General features: G+C 42.8%; 1 long non-coding RNA gene across 1 annotated transcript in view; it reads right to left on the reverse strand.

Annotated features, from left to right (window-relative positions):
- LOC141765594 (uncharacterized) overlaps nucleotides 1-19,215 on the reverse strand; it is a 371,017-nt gene that overhangs the window by 212,734 nt on the left and 139,068 nt on the right. The gene's annotated exons all lie outside the window — the stretch shown is intronic.

Raw genomic sequence — 19,215 nt, forward strand, 5'->3', positions numbered from 1 at the left:
TGTCATTTTGTGGCAAATTTTCTGTTCACTGTATATGACTTTACATGAAAGATCAAAGGTGAATTTTCAGTTTACAGTACATGTAACACATTTCTATACAAATACATTTACTGTAAACACAAATGTGCATATCCTGTTTCTGTGTACTACAGTATTGACTTTTCCCAAGTACACTTTTACCTGCTGTATAAATGGGAATCTAAACACCTCAGTGCGAGATACAACAGCATTCAGGTAGACAAAACTGACATTCTGGTATAGAACAGTAAGCAGTCTGTGTCAACCAAAAGGTGAAAAAACACCATTTTAACCAGTGCGGCTCACACGATGACAAAACAACTTTTCCTTTTGGTGGCGTCGGCCAATTTATTGACACAATAACTGGTTTTGAAGCATGAATGAAGTTTGGGTGAGTTACTACGTACCTTTTGCAGACATGCAATAGAGTTGCGATGTCCCATCAAACAGTTGTGACAATTGCATTTACAGTTTAGAGAAAGTTAAGACTGTTTTAAAAAAAATTGCCAAAGCGATTGTGAAAAAATTTAGGTAAAAGTTTACTGGGAAAAGTCATTACTGTTGTACACAGGAACAGGATATGTACATGTGTGTTTATACAGTAAATGTATTTGTATAGCAATGTATTACATATATTGTAAACAGGAAATTCACCTTTGATCTTTCATGTAAAGTCATACACAGTGAACAGAAAATTTTCCCCAAAATGACATTCATGCCAAAAAAAAAACAGACCCTGCAACAATGAAAGAACCTGCTGTAGTTCAGTAAAAAAAAACTGTACCTCCTCATAGTATGTGACACCAGATTTTGATAAGTGAATGGATCATTTTGCACGTGGTGCTCAAACGATGAAAGAGCGTTTCGAAGTTGTGAAGAGGACGACAACTTCACTGAGAATCAACTCGTCAGTTTTGATCAGCAAGACATGTGCAAGTGGTTAATGTACAAATTGTAGACAATTGAACTTACTCTTTGCACACGTGTACCAAAACACGTGCAATTTGCTAGAAAGAATGAGAAATTCTAATCTGGTGAGAACAACAAACTAATTGTTCAGAGATTTGAGCTGAAGTGAAGAACAAACTAAAGAACTCATTATTTTGAAAAAAATAATTCTCATTCAAGAATTGAGCCAAAGCGAATGAGAAAAACTGTAATTACAACTTTTATTTGTGTAGCTTGGGCCATCAGTTCTATCAGTCATGGTTAAAGTAATTACTCAAAATGGGTCCAACGCGAGTTTACTCACACAAAAACAAAGCAAAGCATTTTTTATTGCTTGTCAAAGTAAATTTTCAATATGTCAGGTATAATGACTGTTATGTCAAAGCAAATTTATCCAGGTCTAAAAAATTGTATTATACATGTTGGTGATTTGCCAACATATAAAACAATGTGAATCATTTATCTAAACATTAGCCTGAATTGCTAAGCTAGGCATTTTTTTCGAAAATGGTGGCTATGAGGTAAATTGAGCCAATGGTTCAACTTACACACCCCTACCAGATGGCACTGAAGTTAAGTCTGTGAAGACTAAACTTGTATTCAATGTAGTATTACATACACAACTGGTTTGGTGTATCATATGTTACACATTCTGGAAAAGCTATCTTGCCAAGAACCTACAAGAGAAGAACCAACTGGGGCTCAACACCTGTGGTGGAAGACGTATTCAGATGTTTCACCTACAAGAGAGATCTTTTACTTTACTACAAGTCAAAGTCATGCATTCAAAATCATACTCATGTAAAAATACAAGAGCATTATCATCAAAATATACTTAAAGCTTCAGTAGGCAGTATAGTTTTGGCATCATTGGGCTAAAATTCCATAATAACCCTTCAGCATGTTGTAATTCAAGTGTTCTGAGATGGCTCTGTTTTCAGGATTTAAAAAATCTAGCCCATGTCGGGAGACTTTGACCAATCACAGGTCATTTCAGAGAGAGCGTTTCTATTAAGCGTTCCTGTTGGCTGTGCTCCGGCTGGTGCTTGGTATTTCCTCAACAGATCTCAACATGGCTGCCGGTTCACAAACTTTCTCATTTTACAGCTAAACACTACACTACAAGATGTTCATTTCACTAGCAAGGACCACACCATCAGCAAGGTACGATTTAACAATTTTATTGAAGGAAAACACAGTTGATGCTTGTTGTGATGGAATATTTGATACATAAGTTAACTTATAGGAAGGAAGAGGCCCCGGAGCTGATGATGTCTTACAAAGAAGGTTTATTGAAGCTTGATCAAGGAGCAATTGTCAGGTCTCCACCATTGAGGTGCTCTCTGCGTGAAGGCCTCACAACTCTTCCCTCCCTCCCTGGTGCTCAGTGTCTTACCCTTATCATGTTTTGACTTACTCCGTTCCTCTGGCATCTCTGACCCTGGTTGCCCCAGCGACTGGCTCTATGATCCCTACTACAGACGCAGCTGTACAGATAACGGTGGCTCCTCTAGACAGGACTCCAACCCAATAATGTCAACAGAGGGACACTCTGACAAACACTCTGACCTCCCGACCAAGAAGAGAGGAATTAATGGAAAATTCCATCACACTTGTGGTTTGTCCACTTAGTCGGATGCGGTTTGGGGAGCTTGCGAGGATCTGCTGTAGCGTCTGGGCACGACGGACCCCCTCTGGGACCCTACGAAGAGGAGACGAGGAGATTAGGAGAGAAGAATGGGGTGGGAGGGAGGGGTGAGGAATACGAGAGCAGAGGAGGAGGAGTGGGTTAGGCAGTTATTTATAGGAAATACAGGAAGTGGCACGTTGAGGCGTGGTCCTGCTCCCGAAATTCTGCTGATAGCTTCAATTCACTATCAAGGACCACACCATCAACAAGGTACGATTTAACAATTTTATTGAAGGAACACACTGATGATGCTTGTGGTTTGTCCACTTCGTCGGATGCGGTTTGGGGAGCTTCAATCGAGGATCCACTGTGGTGCCCGGGCACGACGGACCCCCAAAACCCCCAGTTACATGATACTGGATTGAGCTGATCTGAGATCTTTTAGATCTGAGTGGATGGAGCAGTGATACGCTTGGGAAGACCAGCGGCCCATGATTTGGGTTATGTGTTCTGGGGTGCCATTACGGGAGGCCAAAGTAGCAGAAGGCAGCGGGGGGCGCTGGTATCCAGCCAGGTGCCATGTTCCCCTGCTAAGGCTGGCTGATGTGATTGCACAAAGTGGCAGCTGGGGGCACTGGTATCCCAGTGCCAGATGACACGATTAGAATGAGCTGCTGCGATTGCTTGAAGTAGGCGGTGGGGTGCTGGCATCACGGTGCCAGATGTCCTGGCTAGAGCGAGCTGCTACGGTTGCTGGGAGTAGGCGGTGGGTCGTTGGCATCACGGTGCCAGATGTCCTGGCTAGAGCGAGCTGCTGCGGTTGCTGGTAGTAGGTGGTGGGGCGCTGGCATCAAGTGCCAGATGTCCTGGCTAGAGCAAGCTGCTTCGGTAGCTGGTAGTAGGCGGTGGGGCGCTGGCATCAAGTGCCAGATGTCCTGGCTAGAGCAAGCTGCTGTGGTAGCTGGGAGTAGGCGGTGGGACGCTGGCATCATGGTACCAGATGTCCTGGAAAGTTCTTCTGTTTTCCTTTTTTTTCTCTCTCTCTCTTCTTTTTTTTCTACTCTTTTCTTCTTTCTCCTTTCTTCTCTCAATTTAACAATTTTATTGAAGGAAAACACAGTTGATGCATGTGGTTTGTCCACTTAGTTGGATGTGCTTAAGGGAACTTCGATGGAGAATCCGCCATAGCACCCGGGCACGACGGACCCCTTCAAGGACCCTACAAAGAGGAGACGAGGAGATTAGGAGAGAAGAATGGGTTTGGAGGGAGGGGTGCGGAATACTAGAGTGGAATAGGAGGATGGGTTAGGCAGGTATTTATAGGAAATACGGGAAGTGGCGAAATTCTGCTGACAGTGTCAATTAAAGCTCAAGCTCATTTAAATAATTTATATAGGCCAACTGAATACGTGTGTTACCACAGTATATAATGCGGCATCCATTTCTCTTCACGATTGGCGATTGCCCATTGACTGCTACATCTTAAGGGATGGAGTCGCCGTTACAAGATCCCCGTCAGTGCCCGTTGTGCCCCAACTTCATCGCCGGAGTGGATCTTCGCGATGCATGCTTCCTATGCCTCGGAGCGGACCACGCAGAGGAGGACATTCAGCATTCTCCAGACTGCCTAGCCTGCAGGTCGATTCCCAAGATTCGACGACAGCTGAGATGCTACATTAGCATCCGCTGTGATGACGGTGACCCAGAGTCTGAGTTTGACGCTGCAGAGATGCCCGCTTCCTGTGTCAAATTTAACTGTAGAAAATGTAGCCTACATCCTTCAGTTGTCTATTGTAATGAAATAAATTGAAACGACAAAGCCAGAATAGCCATAGTACCATACAGAAGGCAGTACAGAGTTTGCAGTTATTTCAGTCATTTACTTTAACTTGAATGGGAGGCTGTTCAGACTGTTAAGTAGTTTCCACTTTGAGTACAGTAAACACCATGTGAACAGTTTGTAGTAGTTTCGGTTGCACCCAGTAGGGGGAAGTGTAATCTCACACTGAAGTCAGGGGGACAGATGTTTCTGCTGCTGTGGCCTGGTTTCCAGTTTCTGGCTGGCTGCCTCTCAGACACACCCAAAGCTCTGCTCACATAATGACAGACCTGCTGCCCTACAGATTTAAAGAAGTCAAACAGCAGCCGGCTGGCACAGGACAAAACTTAATGGTCTACTCTTTACCGTGTATGTGGTCAGCCTGATTTCATGTTTCTGGTACAGGGAAAATAGGCTGGGCAGGATCTACATGTTCTGTAATGATATGCTGGGACATTGTAACATTTTGGTAACCTTCAGAGTCATAATTTTCATCTTCAGATCCTCTCTTTCATGCTGCGACTCAGTCCCCTTCTGTAGAAATGAACAGCGACTGTAAAATGCAGAAACTGATGTAGAAATGCAACAGTGGATTGAATATCTGAGCTATAGGTGATTTACAACTGATGAGTCCTAAACTGAATCAATCCTTAGAGATCCAATAACTACTGGATGGGATGCCATAAATGTGCTACCAATATTCATGTTCTCCGTAAAATGAACTGCAATAACATTGGTGACCCTCTGACTCTTCATCCTGCATATACGGTGACCAGACGTCCCGGTTTGTCTGGGATTGTCCCGAGTCCCGACAAATATTTGTAAAGCACTTAAATGTCCCGGTTTTCAACATTCACTACCACATAGTCCGTGTTTTCACCACAAACAAAATAATAATAATATTATACTTGTTTTCATCACTTACATAGACATTAATCATGTTTTGTCCCACTCATTATTACCTAACCCAATATAAATTGAATGAAATCAGCACTGATCTGTCTGTATGTGTGTCGATCAATGTGTCGATCATATCTGTAAAACACTCAAATTGTCCCGGTTTTCACCACCATTAAAATAATAATATTATACTTATATAGGCGTTTATCATGTTCCACTCATTAATGAATTTGTGCGCATGAGATAAGTATATAGAGAGGCAGTACAGCGCACCGCTGCAGTCTCTATAGAGAGTGATGCTGCGCACGGTCAAGCCACAATTACGCACGGACACGGCACACAGAACCCTCCGTGCTTATGTGCACATCAAACATTGTTTCGATTAATTATTCTACACAGTTCCTTCAGCGCATCAACAGGCTCTTCGCTCCGCTTATAACTCCCTCAGGACTGGCCGTTCCTCTCAGTCTTTCACCTGGTGTCACCATCCTGACCAAAATTTCATCTGAGCTCCACAATTTGAATCATAATAGCCTGAGACAAAACAAGTTGAAAATTTTGTACGTAAGCCCAGACAAGAATACGTTTCCTCTGAGGGAAACTCTCTAAAGGACTCCCAAACTGTCAGTGCGTCATGAGGGGGATAGCCCTGTGATTGAAGAGGGAGAAAGTAGTGAATGTGATAAGTCATGATTGTCACAGCCTCTAATGCACCCCCCTATAATAATGCCTTCTTTCTGATCTCACTTCGTGCTCAAATGCGCCACAGGTGCGCCAAGTTAACCATCCTGATGAAAACGCCTGTGGTGCGTGCATATTAGCGCGTGCATATTAGCGCGTGCCCATGTGCGTGTGAACGAGCGTGCATGAACGTGCGCATGCATGAATGTGCATGCGCGCGTGTCCCAGTTTGGGGGTTTGAAAATATGGTGACCCTAAGTTAGCTATCATGCTGAAGAGAAAATCTGTCTTTTCTAAAGAGCTCCAGGAGGCTCACTATACTCCTTCCTTCGTAAATTACCCGGAAAACGAAAATGCTGTGTTCTATACAGACTGCAAGAGTACGATTGACGGCGATCAACCTTCATTTATTAAGGTAACCTTTCAGCATATTGTGATTCAAGTGTTCTGAGAGGAAACTAGACTTCTGCACCTCCTCATGGCTCTGTTTTCAGGCTTTAAAAAATAAAAAACTTTGACCAATCACAGGTCATTTCAGAGAGGGAGAGCGTTCCTATTGGCTGTGCTCCGACTGCTGGACGGTGCTTGGTATTTCCTCAGCAGATCTCAACATGGCTGCCGAGTCACAAACTTTCTCATTTTACAGCTAAACAGTACACTACAAGATGTTTCTGAAAACATTTGAGGAGAGAAATAGACATTACAGTAACAGAATATTGATTCATATTAGATCAGCGCTGCCTAGTTTGACGTTTGATCAGAATTTGCGAGTGATTGGCAGTCGGCTCTCATAGACGGCAGCTGGACGGCAGACTCCAGATCAGCTCTGATTGGTTGTTTTACTCCGGTCTGTGAAATCTTGCAGATGCCGTTAGGAGCACCAGAGGACACAGAGGAACATGATTTCTTTCAGATTACCTGTCTCATGCACTACTGTCAGGTTATAGTGACCGTTTTATAAAATTAACTTTTTTTAATCATATTTGCTCCATTTCTACCCACTGCAGCTTTAAGTGCATGGTCACTGAATGCTGATGCTTTACTGACCACTTACAGCGCTTCCTCCTGCTTATTGCCAGGAAGTCCATCCGGTTTTGTCTCCGAGGCAGAAACATGATGATAGCCTGACAGCTTCAACTTTACACATCATCACACCATACCCATAAATATGTAATGGTCCCATTAAAGAGTCCATCTGATACACATAGCCATTATTACTCGCTGCTTGTATCAAATACATGATTACCAGACTGCAATGAGCTGTCAGCCCATCTTCCTTAAAGCTGCACCAGGCCGGCCTTTCATGTAAAAATAAGCCAGGCTTATCAGCTTAAATCGCAGGCTGCTGCAGAGGAGAGTGCCCTGTCCACACACCGATTCAGGAAGTATAGACTGGTACTGGTTGGTAATCTTGCATACAGGAGATGTCTCACAATTTATCTCAATTATTGGATGGTTTCCTTTGAACCTTGAAACATTGGCCAGGGGTCCATTTCATTTTAATGATTGCAAATCGATGAATTTGCGAGTCTTACAGGGCTCTCAAATCATGGATCAAGAGTATGTTTGTCTTAGTTGCTTCCGTGTTTTGATTATTTGGTGAAAGGGGCCCCACATTTAAACTAAATTTGCAAATTTCATACTGATTTTGGCAATTCATCCTCTGGGCACCATGGGTATCTGTATTACATTTTGTGGCAATTCATTAAATAGTTGTCAAATATCTCACTACTAATCAAAATTACCAAATCTTACATGTCTAATAATCAGTATGCTATTTGTTATGTCCAAAAATTTCACATTTGTTTGGTGTGATAATTAAAATGTCAGCCTCTGCAGGTCATTAATGCAGCTTTAGAATTATAGTTTTGTCAAAAATCAAACAGTCAGAAACCACTGAGGAGAGTCACAACACTGTCATTACTGTTGTGTGTAGGGCAGGGGTCTCAAACTCGCGGCCCGCGGGCCAATTGCGGCCCGCAAGACGATATTTTGTGGCCCCCACCTTGATATGAAAGTTTAATGTTAGTGCGGCCCGCAAATTTTTTTTTTTTTTTATAAAGTTTTTTTTTTGCGGGCATTTTTTGCATTTTTATTGACAGGACAGTGGATAGAGTCTTGGAAAGGGGGGAGAGAGAGAGTGGATGCGGAAAGGGCCACAGACCGGATTCGAACCCGAGCCGCCGCGGTCAGGACCAAGTCTTGTTACACGGGCGCCCGCTCTACCAACTGAGCTAACCAGGCGCCCTCGGCCCGCGAGTTTTATGTGAATGGCAGTTTGCCGCGTTGTGTGTGGAAGGTCCCTTTGTTGCGCGAGCCCGAGCTGAACGAACCTACCAATCACAGCGGGGTATATGGCTCCCGGGGGCGGGCAATCGGCCGGGCTTGATGCAAGCAGAGAAACATTTCACAACAACTATGGCGGCGCCCGTGTAACATCGCATAAGCTCGATTAAAGCTTGATTTATACTTCTGCGTTGAATCGACGCCGTAGCCTGACGTGCACCTCTCCAGAAATGTAACTACACGTCGCGGCGACGCAGACCGCAACAGCTGTGATTGGTCCAGTCTCTCAGCGATGCTGAGCGGCCAGGACCAAGTTCTACTTCTCTCTGCCTCCATCTTTTCAATGTTTGTTCACACAAATCCACTCAGATATATTTTCTCTTTTCGGCGTTGCAGTAATGTCAGTAAAAGTTCTGTGGTTCAACAGTTATTAGCTCCAACTCCGCTCAGTTTCTGTTTGTAGTACAAGAAGAAGAAGAAGAAGAAGGAAACTCATAGAGACGCCGCCGCCAACTAGCGGTTTGGTGGTGTAATTGCAGAGCAACACAAACACAGCAGGCACAACTTTATTGCGGAGTGACACCAAGTGGAATGAATATATATCTTGTCTTTTTCAAAGCCTGCAGTGAAGAGAAAGGTTGGTGACGAGCACAGACAATTTCAGGAAAAGTGGGAGACGCAATAGGCCATGTTCAGAAGAACCGTTCATGTTCTTCAATGTTCCATTCATGTTCAGGACAGTTCATGTTCAGGACAGTTCATGTTCAGAAGAACCCATTCAAGTTAAAGAACTGTTAATAATGACGTTTGAGAAGATTGTTTTTTTTTTAACAAAGCTTTTTTTGTGGAATACCTGATGCGGCCCAGCCTCACCCAGACTCTGCCTCCAGCGGCCCCCAGGTAAATTGAGTTTGAGACCACTGGTGTAGGGTGTCATTTAACAGTAGTTATTATGTATTCAATTAAAGACACTGTATAAACGTTATAAAATTGTCTGATGATCGTAGTAAATACCGGTTTTATATTCGTTAGCCAAAACACTAAAGTCCTAAAACTAAACTTAAATGATACAGAATTAGTGCAGTGCCCGTTAGGGGCGTGGCTGTTCGGAACGGGCCAATTGCTTGGCTACCGTTATACATCAGACAGTCAATACGTCATCCAAAGTAGGCTCGCATGACCACGCCCCCCTTTTGGGGGAAAACCATCCCGTGTCCCACTTAGATGGGAACAGATTCAACAGAAGAAGTTGAAACATGTCTCCAAACTTCTACTCTAAACAAACCGGTAATGGTAATTATACCGAAGAGTTGCTGTGTAGTTGGTTGCACCAACAATAAATCCCAAAACGTTGATCTGCGATTTCTTTCCCTGCCGTGTCCTAAAAAAGATATAATAGAGGGGCTTTATGGCTCCAAGCTGTAGACCAGACCAGCATGGCTTTATGGCTCCAAGCTATAGACCAGACCAGCATGACGTCATCGCCGAGGCTGCGCTCCTTTTTGGGGGAAAGAAACTCGCTGTCACAGGAGAGAAAATAGAAATTGACGAGAAGCTGTTGTGTAGCGGGTCAACCGAGGCTTTCACCCTGACATTTGAGGCACATAAAATACAATTCTACAATTTCATTTAGCAGACGCTTTTGTCCAAAGCGACGTACATCTGAGAGTACAACACAAGCAAGGATCTAGATAGGAGGGTACAACGTGAGTAAGTGCCAACAGCAGCTTCAAGTCCGATCCAACACAGGTGCCGACAGGCAGTGCACAGGGTGTATAGAAGCAGATTTGTTTTTTTGTCATCTTTAACAACATCAACAATGTCATCAATATCATCATCATGATGAATATCCTAATCAACATCAACAATATGAATGGATATTTAATTATTCATATATAATATAGTATATAATATGATATAGAAAATACATGAATATTCACTGTCAGTCAGTGTGGTAATGGCTAAATGATGCTGGTGACAGTGACTAGCATGGCTAGCTAACGTTAGCTTGAGTGGGAGGCTGCTGCAGTAATACAGTCATACATTAACGTTACAGCAGCGCCAGACTGTCGTCTCCAATTAAATCTCAGCCTCATTTACAGACAACACTTAGCCTAACACGATTCAATTAAACATGTACAGATGTCTGGATAAGCAATATCCGGCCACTGTGTTGGACGGGGGAAGACTGAAGGGACATGACGGCGATCAACCTTCATTTATTAAGTTATCGCGAACGCTCAGGTTCAGGCAAGGTCACAAAATATTTATTAGACATGTGTTTAAAACAAATGTTTGTACAACAGGAGAAGAATGCATACAAATTTGTCAAAAATTACAATCCAAACACACGTGAAATTGCATTGAAGTTCTATGGTTCTTTGGTCTTCTTTACCCCAAAAGGGGGCGCGGCCACGACTTTTTGCGAAGTACCCGTATGTGCCGGTCTGCCGCTCAGAACACATGCCTCTTCGGAGCGGGCCGATTGCTTGGCCCTGGAAGTACGGCAGCGTTGTCTAGCACCGCTCATCGCCCATTGACTCCAGGGAAGAGTAAGATTATAGCGCTACACTGGATGAACATGCATGGAGGATGCTTAAAGTGTGTGTGTGTGTGTGTGTGTGTGTGCGTGTGTGTGTGTGTGTGTGTGTGTGTGTGTGTGTGTGTGTGTGTGTGTGTGTGTGTGTGTGTGTGTGTGTGTGTGCACTTTAATCATGGACAGCCTTTCATAAACATGCACTTACATGCAATATGCATATGCATAGTGTAGCCTACATTCAGTACAGTAGTTGGCTTATATGGCTCCTCTTACCTCTTCAGCTAAGAAGGGCTAAAGAAGAAGCAAAAAAGTGTCCTTGGAAATGCTATTACTGTAAAACCTCACTCATGTGAAATTCACTATTTGTATTTACATTCTGTAGACATGAATAACTTATGAAGGTGTTGGGGTCTGCTGTAGTCTGCTATGTCATTAAGCTGTGGTGTGAAAAATGAATTCAGTGCACCATTACTTACTGTTCCAAAGAAATCTTGGCATTACTTGAGTTCACTGTGGCTTTGAAAGAGGAAAACTGAAAGAACGACAGGGAGAGCGTGAATCAGCTAATAACACTATTGATTAATAAAAGCTATTATTGAACCCTAAAATATAATCTCTGATAACTCTACTGTAGGCTATATTACAATGCCTGTGGACAGTCGGTTAATGCTAAATGCAAACATCACAGAAAGAGTGTGAATAGTCTATATTTTTGCAGTGTCAACAACTCCAATGAAAAGACTCCAACCAACAATAAAGTGATATCTATCCATCAATTACTGCATGTGTATCAAAGCCCCATACATCGTATATTCTCCTTATGTGTCATAGAGCTCCATTGTTGTCCAAAAACACATCAGCGAGCCAGATTGTGTCACATGTTCCTTCATTACCATGAACACACACATTGTAGTTTATTTTGACTCATTCCCACATACACTGTCCTGCTGCTGTAAATACTACATCAAATGTGTTTTTGAGTAACCTTTGCTCAAAACTGTGTTGCCCAGGTGTTTTTTTAATTTTAAATTAAACTATGTATTTGAGACCAGTGTTGGGCAAATAACATGAAAATGGAGAAAATAGTCCTTACTTTATGCTCAATTTAAAAAAGTACATCAAAATGCTTTCCAACAACTCCAAAACCACCACACTACAAAGCCTCATCTTGTGTATTCACCATGTGGAGAAATACAGAATGTAGACTGTGGTTTCTCTGTCATTTTTTCTCTCTTTTGGAATTTTATTTTGTACGTGTGCAGGTTCTTAAACTGTTTTAGTGAGTTGTGCATACAGGATTGACATAGCCTATTAACCTGCTTATAATACACCATATTGACCTTGATTACGAGACCCCCCCCTTTTTTTTAAAACTCAAAACTCTTTTTTGAAGATGGAAGATATGTTAACTTGCATTTATATAGCACATTCACACTTGCCAACCCTCCCGATTTTCCCAGGAGACTCCCATTTTTCATTGCCGTGTCTGCGTTCACAACGTCGAGTCAACAATTTTAAGCCCAACCATGTTGTTTCTTCCTAATCCTAAAGTGTTTTTGTTGCCTAAACCTAAGCAAGTGTTTTTGTTTAATTCACGACATGAAGCATGTGTTTACTGCGACCGAAAAGTGACTCTGAGGTGTCTGACAAAGTCAGTATGTGACGAGTTGGGATGAAAACATGTTGAGAAGACACAACAGGTAAACAACGCAACTTAAAAAAGTCGTCAGAGGGCCTATTTCCTCTCTGTTTGTTTAAGTACGCCACCTCACCAAACATGTCGTACCAGACATGATCATTGTCTGCTGACTCTTTAGTTCATTTGTGTTTCTTTTTCTCATTTCAATTTTTTTTTATTTTGATAAATCATGTTGGATTTTTTTCCCTGGTTCCTTTTCTTTTTCTTAAGTCGAGTTGAGGGGAGGTCCGATGTATAAGCCTGTGGCCCTGTCACGTCTGTTTTATTCGTATTATCTGGTTTTATGCTGCTGTATACAGTATTTGTGCGAATAAAAAAGAAAAGAAAAAAACGAATGTAATTGCTTACTAACATATAAAACAATGCCAGCCTCATCCTTTAACATCGCTGAGCTCGCTTTCCTGTAATTTGAGAGAGGCTCATCGTCATCGCTATTTGTGATTCAACTTTGATTTTCTCCATTAATGACTCAACTCATCACACTCAAAATGAAGGATTGATGTGTGGCTGCAGGCTCCAAGTATAAAATCTGCAGAATGAAGAATAAATAATAATAATAATAATAATAATAATAATAATAAAGACTTTATTTGGTAGCTCTTCACTAATTTCTCCCTTCTTCCTATTGGTTTTCACACAGGGCTTTAGCCTATTGGTTTTTAGCTAAATACAAACTGAAGTCCTTTGGCTCCGTTCAAGTTTGAAGAATGAATCTCTTCTGCCTTCAATAAATATTTGTGTAGCTAAATTATCCAGTCTGGTGGAAGCAGAGCAGCACACACTGTACCAAAAAGAGGATAATGAAAATGACTCAACATGTCGGCCTGCCATTGCTGCTGTGTTGTCCCACTGTTGAGACATTTAAAAATATAATCTCATCAAATGTCCCCTTAGGGAATAAAGCCAAGACCCAATATTTACACTGTTGTAATTGCAATCAGGTCTGGAACTGGAAGGTCTTAAGCTGAAGAGTATACAAAAAGAAAAAAAATACCCAGTCATCAGTAGTAGTAACTGTGGATGTGATAGAAAGGATGTGTGGAGATGAGAGAAAAAGGGAGACTGCAGTGTGAGGGGGTGTGAAGAGTGTAGAGGACGAGGAATGAGGGGGAGAAAGAGAAATGTATTGCTATTGTTGTTTGCACAAAAAAACTCTCAACCGCTCCAGGTTAGTGCTTTTGTACTGTCTGTTTTTGAGTTCAATACGTACGTACATGCAGACACTGATATGTACTGGTATGCTTCTGAGAAATAACAAAGCCTCTCACTCAGAGTCTGACAAAAGCTTTCTCCAAGTCATGCCTACTCAGCATTTGTATATTACCAAGTAACAATGTATTTAATGACAATATGTGTAACATGAGAGTTGCTTTTAGAGCCTGTTCAGACCGGCATTAACATGCATCCTGAGTGATCCAAAGACAAGTAAACAGCTTTAAGTACGCACTTCCCCGCTCTATATGCAAATAAACGTGTAGTAAACAGATGGCTAATACAACAGACGTTGTGACGTAATATTACAGGAATGTCAGTGTGATGGAATTTTCTATCAATTCCTCTCTTCTTGGTCGGGAGGTCAGAGTGTTTGTCAGAGTGTCCCTCTGTTGACATTATTGGGTTGGAGTCCTGTCTAGAGGAGCCACCGTTATCTGTACAGCTGTGTCTGTAGTGGGGACCATAGAGCCAGTCGCTGGGGCAACCAGGGTCAGAGATGCCAGAGGAACGGAGTAAGTCAAAACATGATAAGGGTAAAACACTGAGCACCAGGGAGGAAGGGCAGAGTTGTGAGGCCTTCATGCAGAGAGCACCTCAATGGTGGAGACCTGACAATTGCTCCTTGATCAAGCTTCAATAAACCTTCTTTGTAAGACATCATCAGCTCCGGGACCTCTTCCTTCCTTTAAGTTAACTTGTGTATCAAATATTCCATCACAGTCAGTAGTAATATCCTACATATTCGTGAATTCAGGCACATTTTATTAACATCAAAATAAAAGGTAATTGTACCGGCGATTCGGGGAACTCTGTGGGCGCCGCCAGCACTGCCGGTGAGACAGATATTTTTTCTCAGGTGTTGGTGGAGACCAAAACAGAGATTAAAGCAGCAGTGGGTAGAAATGGAGCAAATATGATTTAAAAAAAATAATTTCATAAAATGGTCACTTTATCCTGACAGTAGTGCATGAGACAGGTAATCTGAAAAAAATCATGTTCTTCTGTGTCCTCCGGTGCTCCTAACGGCATCTGTAAGATTTCACAGACCGGAGAAAAACAACCAGTCAGAGCTGATCTGGAGTCTGCCATCCAACTTCCATCTATGAGCCGGCAGTCAATCACTCGCGAACTCCAACCAAACGGTCAAACTAGGCCGCGCTGATCGAATATGAATCAATATTCTGTTACTGAAATGACTATTTCTCTCCTCAGATGTTTTCAGAAACATCTTGTAGTGTACTGTTTAGCTGTAAAATGAGAAAGTTTGTGACCCGGCAGCCATGTTGAGATCTGCTGAGGAAATACCAAGCACCGCCCACCAGCCAATAGGAACGCTCTCTCTGAAATAACCTGTGATTGGTCAAAGTCTCCCGTCACGGGCTAGATTTTCTAAAGCCTGAAAGCAGAGCCATGAGGAGGAGCAGAAGTCTAGTTTTCTCTCAGAACACTTGAATTACAATATGCTGAAAGGTTATTATGGAATTTTTGCCCAATGATGCCAAAAAAGTGTTGCCTATTGAAGCTTTAAAAGGAGAGTGAATATTGATCCATTCGACAGGCAGTCAAACAATTTGAGTGCTAATGATGCTCTGTATTCCTGAACCTGTAAGGAAATTTCATACCTTGCTGTTCCTTCACCATGAATTCTCTCCCCACTGACTTAATAAAACACATTCAAATCAATACCACTTTAATTTCTCATCCTGTTTTCTTTGAGATGCAGATCCCAAATCCTCTCATTGCTTTGGCACACGGCCAATCAGAGCATAATAACTCTTGCAGTAATTTGAAATCTACTGTGGCAGTTTATAAATGAAAATGATTGTCAGAATTCCCATAGCATCGTGGTTGGCTCACAGAAATCGTTTCAGTGATACTCCAGGGAGGAGATGAGGAATAAAAAGGGAAAGGAGTGCAGGAGGGATGCTGGTGCAGACATCAGGCACCAGCAGGAGGTTGGCAGCACTGTCTTCCCCTCTAATTTAAGACAGTAAGAGGGTAATTACACACCAATTTTACCTCCACCTCCTCCTTTGACTACTGCGACTCCTCCCAGCACTCCTCCTCCTGCCCTCGTTCACCTCAACCGATCCCTGTCCTCCTCTCCTCCCTACAGACACTCCACCTTCCTCCGTATATATTTTTTTACTTCCACCATGCTGTTCCACTCATAGTCAAGCAGTGAGACTGGCCTGATATAAGTCACACACATAAGCATCTAATTCTTGAAACATTTAGATTTTCAGTTTAATTTTGGAAATCATCCAATTTAACAAACCAGTGGATGAATGCATGGTTGTTCATCTGAAATAAATCGGAATATAAAAAACAGACTATTTCATCTTAGGCGGACGGCTGTGGCTCAGAGGTAGAGCGGGATGTCCACGGCTCCTCCAGTCCACATGTCGAAGTGTCCTTGGGCAAGACACTTAACCCCAAATTTCTCCTGAAGGCTGAGCCATCGGTGTGTGAATGAGTATTTAGATTAGATCCTGATGGGCAGGTTGGCAACTTGCATGGCAGCCTCTGCCATCAGTGTATGAATGTGTGTGTGAATGCTGACATGTAGTGTAAAGCGCTTTGAGTGGTCGGAAGACTAGAAAAGTGCTATATAAATGCAAATCCATTTACTATTTATGACCGTAAAGCAGCAGTGGGTAGAAATGGAGCAAATATGATTAAAAAAAGTAGTCTTTATAAAAAGGTCACTATATCCTGACAGTAGTGCATGGACATAGTAAGACAGGTAATCTGAAAAAAAAATCATGTTCCTCGGTGTCCTCCGGTGCTCCTAACAGCATCTGTAAGATTTCACAGACCGGAGGAAAACAACCAATCAGAGCCGAGCTGGAGTCTACCGTCCGTCTCTGAGTGCCGGCTGTCAATCACTCGCGAATTCCGACCAAACGGTCAAACTAGGCAGCGCTGATCAAATATGAATCAATATTCTGTTAGGCTAGTAGGAACCCTCTCTCTCTCTCTCTCTCTCTCTCTCTGAAATGACCTGTGATTGGTCAAAGTCTCCCGTCACAGGCTAGATGTTCTAAAGTCTGAAAACAGAGCCATGAGGAGGTGCAGAAGTCTAGTTTTCTCTCAGAACACTTGAATTACAATATGCTGAAAGTTCATGTTGTGAAGTTGTTGGAGTTTAATGGGTTTCAGTAGGAGCTACGTGGTCAATGTGGCTGCTTGTTTAAGGCGTTGTAGATTTATGATGACAGCCAGATGTTTGTTACTGTATATTGTGGCTGCAAAGAAATTACAAGCAAATGAATGAAAAATGATAGAACAACAGTTGTGTTTGGATACACTTGTTTAATATAACATTGCGCTAGCACTGTTTAGGCAAAACCACAAAGGTGTTGGCCTCGATGGGAGAGGGAGATGTGGAAAGGCAGGGGTGTGGGAGAGAAGCTGTGATGGGTGGAACCAGCCTCGTTGCTATATGAGGCCTTCTAATGACTAGGCGTCTTGGAGTTTGAAGATATAAATACGTCTTTAAAAAGCTGGTCCAAGCAAAACCTGGAAAGAGCTCACCACCCCTGCTTTAAATGACAGGGTGGATGGAAAGGGAGTGTGGGTGGGGGTGTGTGTTTGTGTGTGTGTGTCAGTTAATTCACACACTGGGTGAACAGTTTTACTATTTAACTTGTTACACGATGTGCCACTCTGTGCCACAGATGTTTCTCATGTCGAACACCCATCACACACACATCATCCTCTGCTCTATAATTGTGATGGATTTATATTCAGAATGTGTTGTCTTACATCTTCTGAAATGAGTTACTGTGGTCTTAAAACAGAGTTTACACCATAATTCAAAAATCCTGTTTCTGCTGACCAAATACTGTCACAGATGTTTGCCTTCTGTTGACACAAGGCAGCGGAAATCTGCAGGAAATGGAAGAAATAACAAGAACCACCTTTAGACAGAGCAACCTCTTTAGTAAGATACAAACCTTCTATTTTATTTTTTATTTTTTTAACTTTTTTGGAGTGACCAAGCCAGCTTTAGCAAACAGAATGTTTTCCTATTCGTGTTCTAGTTTCTCTTTACCATATTCACAGATTTGCCTTCTGTTTGTATTGTGTTTGTGTTTGCCAGCGACCCCAACCAATAACTCCTACTTTGGGCAAGTAGGAGCGAATGGGCATTCCGAGTCCCTCTTGATGGCCCCCGCCACTTTTTCCTTAGCGAATAACGTCAATATAAAACTGGAGACTTGGATTTTGGTCTCAGTACAACCAGTCACACGGCAGCTTTTTGTATGTCGGGCAGGTGAACATTAACATTAGACCCCTGACGGCTCTCTATTCAATAGCGTGTTGCTGGTTACTAGTTAACGTTGGCAGTTAGCCCTCAGTCAACGCCAAAATCCAATACAGTATTGCTGATATGTCTGATTCCAATTTAAACAAACGCTAGCTGATGCTTTTTACCGTGGTGTCGGATTGGTAGAGAGTCTGCATGTAACATTGGCCGAGTGGCTGAGGCGTAAAAACTGAGAAATTCCAGTTAAGCAGTCCAGGTGTATTTATTAACAATAGTAGAAACCAACAATCCAGTGCAAAAATATGTACAGTGCAGGCCTGGCATCCAAGAAACAGGTTTTTCAAAAATAATGAAAAATAATAAGCAAAATGACAAAAATATATAAAGATACAGCATAGGCTATGCCCCTTTAAATTTTGGGCTCTTGCAGCTCTCCAATCTGGCTTGTCTCTCATCAAAGGTTTGCTCTCCGCTCACTGGAGGACGGCTCAATAACCCCCAGTTCCCTCATCACCTCTATCTCCCTCTTCAACACTGGAAGCAGGCGTTCTGGGACCCTGTAGACAAGCTGGCGAAGGGGCTTTGGATCCTTTAAGATGATGTGGTGGTGGGTGAGTTCTGTGCGGCCAGGAGTTTCCCGGAACAGGTGCAGGGGCAAGATTTGAAGGAGCTCCTTCCTCTTCTCCTCTTCCAGGTGGCTCAGATCCAGCTGTGGCTCCCCCCCTGGTCCTGGTAGGTACTGCTCCACTGGTTCCTCTTCCTCCCTCAAGGCCTTGATGAATAGAGAGTGGATAGCTGGTGGCGGAGGAATAGGACGAGGATGCCATTTCTTGAGCATGTTAATGTGCAAAGTCTGCAAAGGCTGTCTCCGATCAGGCATGTGGATCTGGTACGTCACAGGACCCATCTTCTGTTTGATCTGGTAGGGCCCCTTCCACTTTGCCAACAGTTTGTGCTCTGATGTAGCCAACAGTAACAGGACTTCCTCACCGGGTTCAAAACTTTGTTTTCTGGCTGATCGGTCGTACCATTCCTTCTGTTTCACCTGTGCATGGAGAAGGTTCTCTCTGGTGATTGCTGTGGACTTCAAGAGCTGCTCCCTCATCTCCAGGACATAAGAGACTATGTTCATGTTCTTTGGTTTCCCAGGCCCCTCCCAGGCTTCACGGAACACATCCAAGGGACCTCTGACCTGGTGGGCATAAAG

The sequence above is a fragment of the Sebastes fasciatus genome, chromosome 4 (genome assembly GCF_043250625.1).
Source record: "Sebastes fasciatus isolate fSebFas1 chromosome 4, fSebFas1.pri, whole genome shotgun sequence".
NCBI lineage: Eukaryota > Metazoa > Chordata > Actinopteri > Perciformes > Sebastidae > Sebastes > Sebastes fasciatus.